The following is a 13,808-nucleotide window of genomic DNA, read 5'->3' on the forward strand; positions in this document are numbered from 1 at the left end:
AAATCCTCCCGTGTTGGGGACTTGGAAAGAAGCGGAGGGTGGGTGGGAGGGGGGAGGGTGCCCGCAAGATTGTTACCGATTGTTGCCCATCGGGTGCAAACTTCTCCTCCTGGGAGCAGGGAGTACGGAGACCGTCCGGGACGACCCCCGCGGATTTTCCCTGTACCGCGCACACACGCGCGCACACACACACACGCGCACACACGCGCGCGCGCGCACCCCGAGAAAGGAACGCCCCAGGTTGCCTCCGGGGGCAGAGGACACGGACCCTTGGCCGACATCTGTAATATCCAAAACTTGTCTCTGGAAAGACCAAAACCCTGGCGAGTTTTAGGACGCAGCATTAAAAAAAAAAAAAAAAAAAAAAAAGGTGCACCTTCGTCTCCCCAGAACGTCCTCTGTTCCGTAACCCTGGGTCGGGGGCCGCGAGGGGAGCGGGCGGAGGGAGGAGGTGGAGATTTCTGAGGCCTGGGTGGGGGGTGGAGGGGTGTTGGCTGAAGACCTGCAACTGCCCGGCATTGAAACCCTTAAAAGTAACAGATTCTTCCAAAGCAGGTTGCGCTCTGTTTGCCTCCGAAGATTCAAGCTGGCTGAGGTTGCGCAGATGTTGCCTTTGTTTAAAGAGACAGTAATTAAGGACAGGGTGGACATAAGTTTGAGAAGCGTGACCTATTTTCTTTTGATCAGCTGTCAAAAGAAGAGCAGGGGGTCTCCTTAAGACAGCCCCCTCCAACCACTTCCAGCTGTTAGAGAAAACTTGATAAGAAAACAAGGACACAGCCTGGAATACTGTATGTGCCTTCCTGGTGCTAGAGAAAGGTTTGGTTCATTTGGAAAATAGTTCTTAGTCTTGATGACCTTTTGCGGCTGCCCTGCTTTCCCTTCCAGCTACAGAACAAACACACAAACAAACAAAAAAAAACCCCCACCCCCTCCCACACCATCCTGTTACATGAATGTACAGTGACGTTATTCATAGATCAACTTTATTGAGCTCTGGCGAATACCTTGCCAATTACTCTTTCAAGGAGCTGCCTTTTATTTTTTTTTTTTTTTTGTATCAAAGCCTGGGTAAGAAAGTGGACGTTCCTCTACTTCGCTAGACACGCTTTCCTAGCTGTCACATTTTTTAATGTCACCAAATCAGACAGGTAAAATAACTGAGTTTTTTGTTTCTCTGTCTTTCCTCACCCCCTCCACCCTCTCCTGCTGTCTCTCTTTCCACTCCCCACCTTATATATGGCAGCTGGATACTTGGGATAATTTGAAACAGTTAATGTTTGAAAAACTTAGGGAGTTGGACAAAAGTTCACAAAAGCGCAACCTCCTGTTGGTCTAGGAGTGCTCCCAGACTGAAATAGGGCAGGAGAGCAGCAAGGCTGGGCAAAGAGTCTGATATGCCCCAATGCCTGAACACAGCCTTCCCTGCCCTGGCTTCAGGCTCCAGGAGTGGCCAGTGACCCCAGGCTGGGACACTGAGTAGGCACTGCCTCCATACAGAAGCCCGAGTATATAGATGGCCATTAAAAGAATTTTTCAAAATGATAAACTCGTTTACCAGGCTACCAAGATAAATCTGCTCCTGGGAATTGCATTTTGGTGTGCCTGGGAGCAGTCACGTGCTGGAGAGTTGAAAGGTGAGTTGCATATTCTTGCTGCCTTGCTCCCTCCCTCTCTCCCTCCTCCCTCTCTTCCACCCTCCCTCCCCCTTCCCTCGATCAATATTGGCGATCTCAGGGAAATCATGAAATCGTATTGGCTTCTTTGTGTATAATTTCATTGGGCTAGATTAAAGCAGATTTTTCACGTTGTTTTTCTTAATGATGGTTTGAGGTTTTGTATGTCAACCTAAAACCCATTTAAAGGGAAATTAATGTGCATTTTTAGTCAGCATCCTGATTTTTGCTAAATTAGTCTTGCATGCCCTTTCCTTTTCTTTCTAAAAAGAAAAACATATTTTCTACTTGAGGATAATTTTAAGAATATCAATAAGATTTTCAAATATGTTTCAAAATATCTTTGATGTTTCTTTCTCTGAGAAAATAAAAGGAAGAATTGCTTTCTAACTGCCCCTTGTTTACACGTGAACTCTAACCTTCAGAAGTTGTGTAACTCAGAATTTAAAAAAAAAAAAATTGAAGCTACACTCCGGTCCCCCTTCTCCTCAGCATTTGATTCACAATTAGACTGTACAGAAATGTGGTAGCAGGAGTGCTAGTTCACGACTATTAGAATCTGGACAGTTGCACCAGCCATTACACCGGGATCAGGATATCCATTTCTTAGCATACCACTTCCGCAGGTCTGATTTTCTTCAAAATCAGATACTTAAATGAGTCAAAAGAAGTCTGTAAATAAAATGCAGCTTTGACAACAAATGTTGCATTATAAAAGAAAAAAAAAACTTGAGTTAGTAATTGTAGAGATAGACTGGAAATTTTTACCAGAGCTTTTCATATGCGTTTTCACATTCAATAAATACATATATATATATATATATATATATATATATATATTTATTTATTTATTTTAGGCTCTGAGAGGGAGAGAAAGGTGAGCATTCAATTAAAATCAGAGACCCTATAAATTATTCACACACACACAAAAATACATAGACCTCAAGTAAACCCAGACTGGATAAGGGGCCCATCAGCTTTGTTTCTACCAAACAACAGTAACCACAGCCCAAATCCCAGGAAGGGGGGGGGGCTGCTTATTTCTACCCAAATGTTAAAAATCCTGAGGAAGGTTTTGTGTTGGGAGAACACATTTGTGCTACAACTAGGTTTATCAGAGCAATACAAAAAGACATAATGGTGGGTTGATTTGGACTATTTTATTTTTGTCCTTCCCCAAACCATCTGGCGTGTGAGTGTAGGGGTATTGATCAGGATCTGTGAGCTGCAGACCCCATGCCAATCCATAGCGTTTCTGGCAATCAGTGTCGCCCATGAATTGCAGCTGTCTGTGTAGCTGCCGAAAAGAAATCTTCAGAAAAGTCCCCCCCTTATCAAACACTTCATCCGTTCAGGGGTAAGTCAATATCATTTCTTTGTCATTCGGTGGGCGAGGATTATGAGGAGAAAGTTTTTGTTGTCGGTTGTAGCTGCTGCTGTGCTTTTTTTTTTTTTTTTAAAGGAAGGAGAGCAATTTTCTAGCCATTGAATGGTAATGGTTTTCCAGAAAGGCCTCAAGCGTTTGTATGAATCGGACAACAAATGCTGTTTCAATATTGTGGGGGAATTTTAAGAGGCGGGGGGGAATTCTTATGTTGCTATACACAAATAATAATAGTGATAATAGAGGGTTCCTTTTAACGACGGAGAAATTTCTCCCCTCTTTTCGGAGCCTCCAGTGATGAAGACACCGCAAGTCTCTGTGATTACACTTGCAGATGGACGGTGGGTGCTCGTGGCGGAAAAGGAGCCTTCGGAATTGTGGCTCTGTTTGATATCTCCATTAGCTTCAATTTTATTCTGTTTGCAAGCTCAGGCTGGTTGAGCACAGGGACAAGAAAACTAAAACCCAAGCCCAGCACCACTAACCCGCTTCTGCCTCTCAGCTCAGAAATTCGCTGACGCTTTGCAGATTCCAGTCGAATCTAGGAAAGTTTGCTTGTTTGTTTTTAAAAAGTGTGTTAGGTGGTGGAGCCCAACGGGTCCTCTTTTCCGTGAACGCTCTTCTGCTCCGCGTGAGTCTGGTTAAAATCCGAAAGGCCAGTTTAGTTATTGCGAGCTGTTAGGGACAGCCCTTAACTTTTCGGTTGACACTGTGCGCCGCGGTGGAGGAACACTTGGAGCGTGTTAGTGTTTTCCCACCCTCAGCTGGCCTCTTAGGAAAAGAAAAATGAAGCTGCAGGCAGAACCCTGCGGGCTGGGGGAGCGTGCTCTCGCAGCCCCAAGCCCCGCGCCTGGCTGGCTTCGCAGGTGGGGAGCAGGGCTGCGGGGCGAATCCCGCGGGGACGCTGCAAAACCCCGTGGCAGCCTCAGTAGTCCGGGCGCGGGCAGTGGGCAGGCTGGGGGGCGGGGAGAAGGAGGAGGAGACCCCTAGCGGGACGCGCCTTTGCACCTGCTCCTGGGGCGACACCTGCTCCTGGAGTGGCAGCCGCGGAACCCCCAGCTCCGCAGAGCTACGTTGCAAGCGCGTCCACCTGCCCAGGTTTAAAGAAAGCCAGGGACTAGGTAGGCGAACCTCGATCTTCTCCCTCCATTCCCATAGAGAGGAAATTGTTGGAGTCCTGATGCTCTCAGGGCTGCACACACACACACACACACACACACACACACACACACACACTTCTGTCCTCCTTTCCAGTCCTGGCTAGGTTCCCCGACCCCCTCGCGGGAGGAGTTTGGGCAGAAGTAAGAGCCTGGGCCTCTGATACGGACTGGGGGCGGGGGGGAACGGTCGCCGAGGCTGAGTGCTGGGACTGCAGACCTTGCCCAGGACATTTCCCTATCCCCGAATTCGGGACCCACCACAGAACCTTCCCTGGGGCCACCCTCCGCCTGTGTTTTTGCGGCTGCTACCGCTGTGGAAGCTGGTGGGAGAAATATAATTTGACTGTTGGGGCAAATGAAATTTTTAAAAAAAGTGAAGGGGAATGTGAGGATTTGAAACTGCAGAGATCAGAGGGCTTCTTTTTGGGGGCGAGGGGGACGGTGGGGAGTGGGGGAAGGCCTGGAGCTCGGCTCTCCCAGGAATACAGCTTTTTCTCTAAAAGAACGTTTCACTTTTAGAAAGCAACTTCTTATCCTGAGCCTGAAGATGAGTTTTATCCGGGCTGCCCCTAAGTACCTGCTCTACGATTTCTCTCCAACAAAGCCCTGTGAGGTTGATCTGGAGCCACAAATCTGCAGTCGCATTTTCTTTTAACCGTGGGTTTCCAAAAGTACAATTCATGTGTGCTTAAAAATAAAGTTTTCCTCTCTGCCAGTTGTCACTCCACAAAAGAAAAACTGGCGTGAGGTCCTTTTGTTCAGGTCAAGTTGTGCGTGAAATCTTTTTGTTGTCCTTTCAAAGGGAAGGCAAAAGTTGCAGTTGATTGCAAAAAGGACAAATTTAACTCTCTGAAAGTGGAGCTGTTTTCAAGTTGCCCTGAGACACTAAGCACGGGCATTGCTTTTTAAAAAAATTATTATTTATTACCTTCTTAAAACGATCATTTATTTGCTCTGGACGTAACCACTTCTGATTGAGGATTCTGATTGAGGATTGTTTAGGCATTAATACAAACACCGAACACTTCTTCTCTCTATGAAAATGGGAGAGTTTAAAAATCCTTTTCTGTAATTTCAACGGTCTCGCTACCGTGTAATTAAAACATAAGAGCACAACAGAGTCCTGAAAAATAGTGTGCCAGCTTTGAAACTAAGAAACACCATTTCCGATTCCTAAAGGAAATACTAGTATTCGAAAACCAACAGGAGCAATCGAGGGTTTTAAAATATTTTTGCGCGCCGGACCATTTCTTTATGTAAAAAAAAAAATCACATGGTACATATTTTTTAGATTCCGTGTATTTTATTTAGCTCCTAAAGTAATTCAATAACTACGAAGGGAGTCTGAGCCAATGTTTGAAGATAACACGACCGACAGCAAAATAGCACATTCAGATGATTTTAGGGGCTTTTTTTATATGCAGAATCGCTTCGATGCCACTTTATTTTTTTATTTACTTTTATTTTTTGGAATTTTGGATTGTTTTGCTTCCCAGCGTGCGCGGCCAGGCAGCTCCGGCCGCGCGCTGGGATCCCGGGCGGCCGCGTGGAGCGGCGCGGGCCGCGGTCGCTCGGGGCGCAGGACGCGGTGCCGCGGGCCACGGGGACCGGCGCCCGGGCCGGCCGGACACAGGTGGCTGGGCCGCTTCTGCGGAGCCCGGGCTGCGAGGCGGCGGCGGCGGCGGCGCTCGGGGCTCGGGAGCGACTCCCGAGACCTGTTGGCGGCGGCGGGGCGCTGCTCGCGGCGGCCGGGCCCGGGGCGCAGGGGCGCAGGGGCGCAGGGGCGCAAGGGCGCGCGTCGAGGCCGGGGCGCTCAGGGCCTCCACCCTCGCCGGCCCCGCGGAGCCGGGCGCCCAGGCCAGGCAGCCGCTTCCCGGGGAGGGGGCTGCGGGCCCCGCGGCGCGGGGGCGGAGGGAGCCGGCCGGGATTGATGTCTAAATCAATGCGGTTTCCAGGCGCTTCTCCCCGCGCCTCTCCATCTTCCTCCGAGCCAGGCCGCCTCCTGAGGGGGGTTGCCTCTCCCTCCGCGAAGTCAGCGCCGGGAGCGCGGAAAGCGCAGCCCCACGCGAGGCAGCGCGGGCCAGGAGCCCCCGGAGCGACCCCCCGAGCCCCCGCAGCCCCCCGCGCCCCCCGCGCCCCCGCGCCCCCGCGCCCTCCGCCTCCCCGCGGCGCGCCCTGTCGACCCCCGGCACCCGCGCGGGTTCCCCACGCCCTGAGCCGCCGCCCCGGCCGCCTGCCCTCCCGGCTCTCGGCGGGGCCCCCGATCGGACGGGACCTGGCCGGGGAGACCCCAGGGCTCCGCCGCCGCCCCGGCCCTGCTCGGGCGGGCCCGGCTGCTTCGGATTTAATTATTCACCGATGAATTAGACAGCTGCGATTGTCGTGAAAAATCAGCGGCCACTATCGATTCCCGGAGCGGGTGGGGGCGGGGAGCTGGGCCGCGGGGCGCGGGGGAGGGAGGGGAGCTGGGCCCGGGCCTGGGGCTCTCCTCCTGGAGCTGGGCCCGGGATGGGGGGACGGGGTGGGGGCCCGGGCGTGCACGCCTCCTCGGGCCTGCCCTCGGGGGGTGCAGAGAGGCCCCGGGCGGCGGAAGGGCGTGCCCCGCGGTGCCCCGCTGACCCCCGCGCCCGGGCACCTGCGGGCCCCTCGCGGGCAGGCGGGCGCGTGCCGTCCCTCGCCGGGAGTTCGCGCCGCCGAGCAACAAGTCTCGGCGTCCTCGAGGCTCTACCCCGGATCCCCGGAACGCGGGCGGCCTGCTCCCCTTTGCTCGGGAACTGGGTCAGGAGTGTGGTCCAGAGGAGCAGTACGTGTGTTCTGGGGGCTGGGAGCCCACCCAAGGGCGCGGAGAGTACGTGCAAAAGAGGCCAGTGCGGTCCTCCGGGCCCAGATCTGCTGGCTTCAGATGGGGTAGGAAAAGCTCCCCTCCCCTATCCGAATCACAAAAGCACTGGCAGCCGGGGGTGGGGGGGTAGTGGAGGGGGGTCTTTTCGCGTAGGCGCGCTCTGTTCTCCTCTTGGGTCGTCCTGAAGCCCGTGTGGCTGCACATTACAATTTGCAATGGCTTTTTATAGGAACCACAACTTACACAGGAAATTTATAGGCTACGTGAAGCAAAACAGATAAAAGGTTTAACACTCCTCATCCCCCAGGTTTCCTTTTTCCCCCTTTCTCTCTTCTTAAAACTACTTTCGAGTGTGTGCTATCTACTTTTGTTGGGGAAATGTGTTCTTCAGACTTTATCCGGGAAAGAGTTGAGCTCTGGCTCCCTGGAGATCAGATATAGAGTCAAAAAGGCACTACATTGCCTGCTTCGTAATCCATGGGGCTGAGTATAGGTCACTGAACACAAAATGGCCTTTCCTCTCTTGCTTACTGAGATGGTTTAATGGATTTTGTAATGGTTTCCAACTATCAGACAGGGGAAATCTGGTTTGGGGGCTTTTTGTTCACATAACCCAAATACAAAGCACATGTTAATACGCACTTGGCCTTATCAATGGAAATTGGTAGCGCCGCAGTGGAATTTCTTAGGGCAATTCTGAAACATCATGTTTCAGTACACCATGTTTCAAGCATGGCCTCTTGCTTAATAAATGGGAAAAGTCTTCAGAATTTTCCGTTTAGGTTGAAAGATTTCTGAGAATCCTTTGACTAATATCTCATATATATCTGCTACAAAACTACGATATTGAATTTGAATGCAGTTTTCAGTATTAGTTCACCCCCCTCCACTCTTTTAAATCAGGGGGTTGGGGAGGGTATGAATAATGGTTGATTTTAGCCTTCAGTGGAGTAGAGGTGGGGTAAATGGATGCCTTTTTAAGAATTTGCAAACCAAATGAGGTTAAATAGAGTCGTCTGATTAAGGCAAAGATTTTTGTGTTGTGAGAGGGCACAGTTTTTGCTTTTGCAGATGCTGTTCCTTTCAAGTCCCTGAACCGTTTCCACACATGGCAATGTCAGCTCATATCTGGAGTTTCAGTTGCATTTTTAAAGACTTCTTTTTTCATGCTATTTGCAAATCTAATTTCTTTTGAATAAAATTATTTCACTTTTTTCATTTTTCATGCTCATTCTTGGTTTATCTCCCTAGCTCTTATTTTAAACGTCTCTTTTGAGAGCTTTTACTTCATCAGATTACTTACTACTTCAGTGGTATTATGTATAGTGGTAACTGGCACCAGGAGATATCACGGCAGGTTTTGAGAAAGGAAGTCTAACCCTAGTTTAGTTCAAAAAATTTTTGTACTTGACTTTCTTGTATTAAGAACTTGCCTTTGTTAAATACCATAACTTAAGTACTGGAGCATAAATGGGGTAGCAACCAGAGGCAGCATATTGGAGAATGCTGGAAAACTCTAAGTGTTTTACAGAAAATTATGATGGTGGTTAATTGATTCATTAATTTATTTGTTCATTTAAGAGATATTTACTGAATGCCTACTGTGTGCCTATTAGAGTTTTTAGTTATAAACAAAAGACGCTGACTTAAACCAACTTAAGGAGAAAAGAATTTTCATGGAAGAAACCAGGTAGCTCACAGAAGCAATAGAAATGCAGGAGATTCAAGCTTGGAAAATAGGCAACGGCCAGGGGAGAAGAGGAGCTGGAGCAGAGTCAGGGTTACTCCATGCAACAGCCTGGCTAGGAAGCCTCTGTGGGCACTGCTGTCTCTGTCACTGTGTGTCACTCTGTCACTCTGTCCCTGTGTTTTTATGTTGCCTCCACAAGAGCCAGTTTGGGGCTGTCCTAACTATCAGAAGGTGAGAAGAGGGTCACTGCATCCTACCTGCACTGCATACCGTAGGGAGTTACTTTAAAATAAGAAGGATGCTTGGATCGTGGGTAGCAAAAACCAGAAAACAAACAAAAAGCACCCAGAAATATGTTACCACATAGATGCTGGGGATAGAAAAATGAACATGTTAGATGTGACTCTGCTCTCATGAATCCTATATTTTAGTGGAATATTTTATTTTATAGTTTAAATATGTATATTTAAAAATTTAATACTAAATAATATAATATTTAAAATATTTATACTTTAAGATGTTTTACATTTGCATGAATCTTTATACTTTTTGGATAAAGGAGGAAAAAAAACCCCAGTTATTTAGATCCCATCTCAAAATAATGGATTAGATTTCCTTCTTTTTTTTCCTTTTTTTTTTTTCTTGTTGTCTGTTGGATATGGTTGGATGTTGGTCAGGGCAAGTCAGAAAATACTGATGTAGGAAATGCTGTGTCTACTGCACTACGCTCAGTCTCAAGGTCAAGGATGTGGTGGAAACAAACTCTAGATCTCAAGAAAGAGCCCTGGATTTCAGTCCCAATCCTTTTTTTTTCTTTTTTTTTTTTCAGTTCCAATCCTATTATTGTCTCCTGTGTGACTTTGAGCTCCCTTCTGTAGATGCTCCAAGGTCCTTACGTGCTTCAAGTCTGATTTGATATGGATCCCCTTTTATCAAAATGGAGTTTTTATAATGATTGAGTTATTTTTCTGAAGGCTTTCTTTTAGATATTCTAAATCTGAATCCAAGTAGTTATGGTGTTTATAGCCTTAAAAAGCTATTTTTTAAAAACAATTTTATTTATTTATCTGCGAGAGAGAAGAGAGAGCAAGCGCGAGCAGGGATGGGCAGAGGGAGAGGGAGAAGCAGACTCCCGCTGAGCTCAGAGTCTAACCTGGGGCTCAATCCTAGGACTCTCAGAAATCCTGACCTGAGCCAAAGGCTGAAGTTTTACAGACTGAGCCACTCAGGTACACCTTTAAAAGCTATTTCTGTTGGGATAAGTTTGTAATAATTAACTTTAGCTTTCAGGATCTTCATTTTCAAAAATGAATTTTCTTTTATTTCCAATTCCAAGTGATCTAGTTCAGTGTTGCTTTCAGTTTCATATTACATTCTGGGCTTTTGGTTCGTGTCTGTAACTAATTTTCAGACCAAGAAAGACAGAAGGAATAGAGGACAGAGATGAGAGAACAGATACTGTCATGATTTAAAGTCATTGGGGAGTCTAGAATTGTTTCAGAGTTGTGTTATTTTTTTTTATATTTACTACAAATTTTTGACAGGTATTGCTTTTGAAGAGAATTTTTGAATTTTATGTGAAAAAAACTACTTGATGGGACAAAATCCTTACTTAAACCTTATTTCTTCAAGATGGAACCATTGTGATATTTACTATATCATCAAAGTGTCCTGACAGGAAAGATGTGGGAACAGTTTTAAGGTCATGTTTGACATTAGGTTTGTTACACAATATAACCAAACAGTGGCAACTCTGGATATTTTGTATTCTTGGAATTCTGAAAAAAACTAGGTGTCAATCAAATGAACCCATATAAAACCAGGGTCACTTGCCTTTTACATGACACCTATGTATGACCCATTTTATTTTATTTTATATTTTAATTTTTAGTTAAAAGATTTTAAAGATTTATTTATTTTAGAAAGAGCGAGTGAGAGCAAGCACTTGGGTGGGGAGAAGTGCAGAGGGAGAGAATCTTCAAGCAGACTCCCCGCTGAGCACAGAGCCCCACTTAGACTCAATCTCAGGACCCTGAGGTTGTGACCTGAGCCCAAATCAAGAGTTGATTGCTTAGCAGACTGGGCCACCCAGGTGCCCCTTTAATTTTTATTTTTTTTTTTAAAGTAAGCTCTACACTGACCATGGGGCTGGATCTACAACCTCAAGATCAGAGTTGCCTGTATGCTCTACCAACTGAGGCAGGCAGGTGCACCTGTATGATCCATTTTCAAGTGAATAATTCCTTGGGAAACCAATAATTTAAAGACACATATACTTAAAATATTGATTTCTGCATGTTGGGGTTGGGTGGGTGGAGTCAAGTTGGCAGTGAGAGGAGTTACATTTATAGGAGTTTATTGATCCGTAATGAAGTAAGAATTTTTCGTTTGCAAATTCCCTTCTTCTTTATGACATTTCAAATCCTACTACTCATCCTTTAATACTCTGTTTGTAAACTTTCTGGGTGAGAGCCATAGTAGGAAATGGATTTTATGTTGCAACCCTAGTACATATATATGCACATTTCAGGAATGAAACACATCTTTTTTTAAAAAAAGATTTTATTTATTTGAGAGACAGAGAACATGTGTACATGAGAGGAGGAGAGGCAGACGGGGAAGGAGAGGCAGATTCTCCACTGAGCACAGAGCCTAACTTAGGGCTTGATCCCGGGACCCTGAGATCATGATCTGAGCCAAAAGCAATCACTTAACCAACTGAGCCACCCAGCCATTCCTGAGATACATCTTTTTAAATGCCCTATTGTAGCCAAACCTGTATTTGCAATTAATTACTAAAATATAGAGCCTGGTCTGATCATTCTGAGATGTGTTATTTTCTTCTCTGTATGGCATTTGTTTTTCTTACTGTTCATTCAGTATCTGTCAACTAAAACTTGGTATTATTATTTGTGTATGAAGTTCATTGGCTATTTTAGATGATAAGCACTTGAGGATGCCATCCAGGAGGGAAGTCTTCAGTGGCATTCCTTAGGGCTCTGATCCTATCTTGTTCAATATTTTTATTAAAGCCTTTACTGAAGGTTAAGGACTGCTTGTCAATGGGATACCTGGGTGGCTCAGTGGTTAAGTGTTTGCCTTAGCTCAGGTCCTGATCCCGGGGTCCTGGGATCGAGTCCTGCATTGGGCTCCACAGGGAGCCTGATTTTCCCTCTGCCTATGTCTCTACCTCTCTCTATGTGTCTCTCATGAATAAATAAATAAAATCTTTTCTTTTTTTAAAAGGACTGCTTGTCAAATTTGTAGGTGATGTAGGGCTAACAGCCATAGCTAATATATTGGAAGGTGAGGTCAAGATTCAAAGTGAAATATGAATGTTGGAATGAAAACTAACATGATATAATTTAACAAAGACCAGTCAGTAGAAAAGCCCTTTACTGAGACTGAAAAATATTAATCAAGGGAGATTCCTGGATTGTGACAACAATGCAGATGCAGAGATTAATATACTATAAATGCAGAAATGATCCAAAACTATTATGCTGCACACAAAAACTAATGTAATTTTAGGCTGCGTTAATAGGACCATGATATATAGCTTACAAGGAAGGTAACATGTTCCATGGATTCTGGGCTGGAGATTTATCTAGGTCTGGCTACCTCATTTTATTATACACATTGATAAGTTAAAGATTGGTATGGGTTCTCAGGGTGTAAGGGAAGAAGAAACTATACTTTATGTGGAAGAGTTAGAGCAAATGTTTAGCCTAGAGAAGAGGCAAGTGATGTGGTATGTGATTCCTATTTCAAATATTTACCTAGCTGTCACATGGCAGGAGGGGGTGGGGGTAGAGTAGTTTTTCCTGGACCCCAGGGCACAGTTAGGACTACAGGGTAAAAGTGACAGCAGATCTGACTTTGATCCTCATACTTATGGTTTTCCAAGAGTGCAGCGGGTTGCCACATGAAGGGGTGAATTCTTCACCTATAGGAATATTTTGCAAAGGCTGAACTGTCTGGATAGGATGCTATTAGTAGGGATCAACTGAATTAGGTGGCTACCTGAAATAGATTATCTCTCTGGCTGAATTCCAGAATTTGATTAGTTGAATATTAAGAAATATTTTGAAAGTGATTTTATATAGAGAATTTAAAAAGATAGAGTAATGTTAATATTTAAATTTGTAAGAACTTCATATGTACAGGGTGCAGCATTTTCTATCTCAAGGCACTATAAACCCATTCCCCTTTTTATGAAAAATACAACTTTATTTTTATTTACATTTTTAAGATCCAGAAAGAGCTCTGAAAACCAGAAGTTTGGAATAAGCTTAACCCAACTGATGTAAGACTATTTCAGTGTTCATTCCACTTAGAATGAACATTCATACATTCATTCCACTTAGAATGAATTATTTCCTCTGCAGAAATAATTATTGTGTTTGATTATAGGGTGCCATCCCAGACCCTGCTGGGGGTTACGTAATATACAGTTTTTGCCACTAACACCTTTTCAAATATCTGAAAAAATTTCAACTCTAAATCTATCTCCAAAGGATTTGGTTAAGGGATTGTTATTATTAGCTATCCTATAGTCATATAGTGCTTATTTTTTCAGAGTAACTTGAATCCATTGGCCAGAAATGGACATAAGCTACATTACTTCACCAAGCTAGAATGATTCTCATGAACTATTATCTGGTCCCTAAAAGTTGTCACAGAAGGAATTTGCTCTATGAGCCAAATTCATACTATATAATGAAACAATTAACTTACTTTGCCATTTCCATATTTATTTTATGAAGAGGTCAGTGGCAGAAATTTTCAGTGTCAAGGGTTTCCTCTCAAAGCATATTTGATATTACTTTAGGCTGGCTCTGGGTGACAATATCACACTTTTCTGGTCTAGGTGGAGAATATAGTCAGATCAGTTAATTAATGGCTTTCATTTTGCAAATCTTTTCTCTAACTATTACTCATTCTGTAGACATTTATGGGACACCCACTCCAGTCTCACCCTAAGCTAGTCAACAGTGTTACAAAGATGAATGAGATGAAGATAATAGCCTGAATATGCTCACATGCTCATTTGATC

The sequence above is a fragment of the Nyctereutes procyonoides genome, unplaced genomic scaffold (genome assembly GCF_905146905.1).
Source record: "Nyctereutes procyonoides isolate TBG_1078 unplaced genomic scaffold, NYPRO_anot_genome, whole genome shotgun sequence".
Lineage (NCBI taxonomy): Eukaryota > Metazoa > Chordata > Mammalia > Carnivora > Canidae > Nyctereutes > Nyctereutes procyonoides.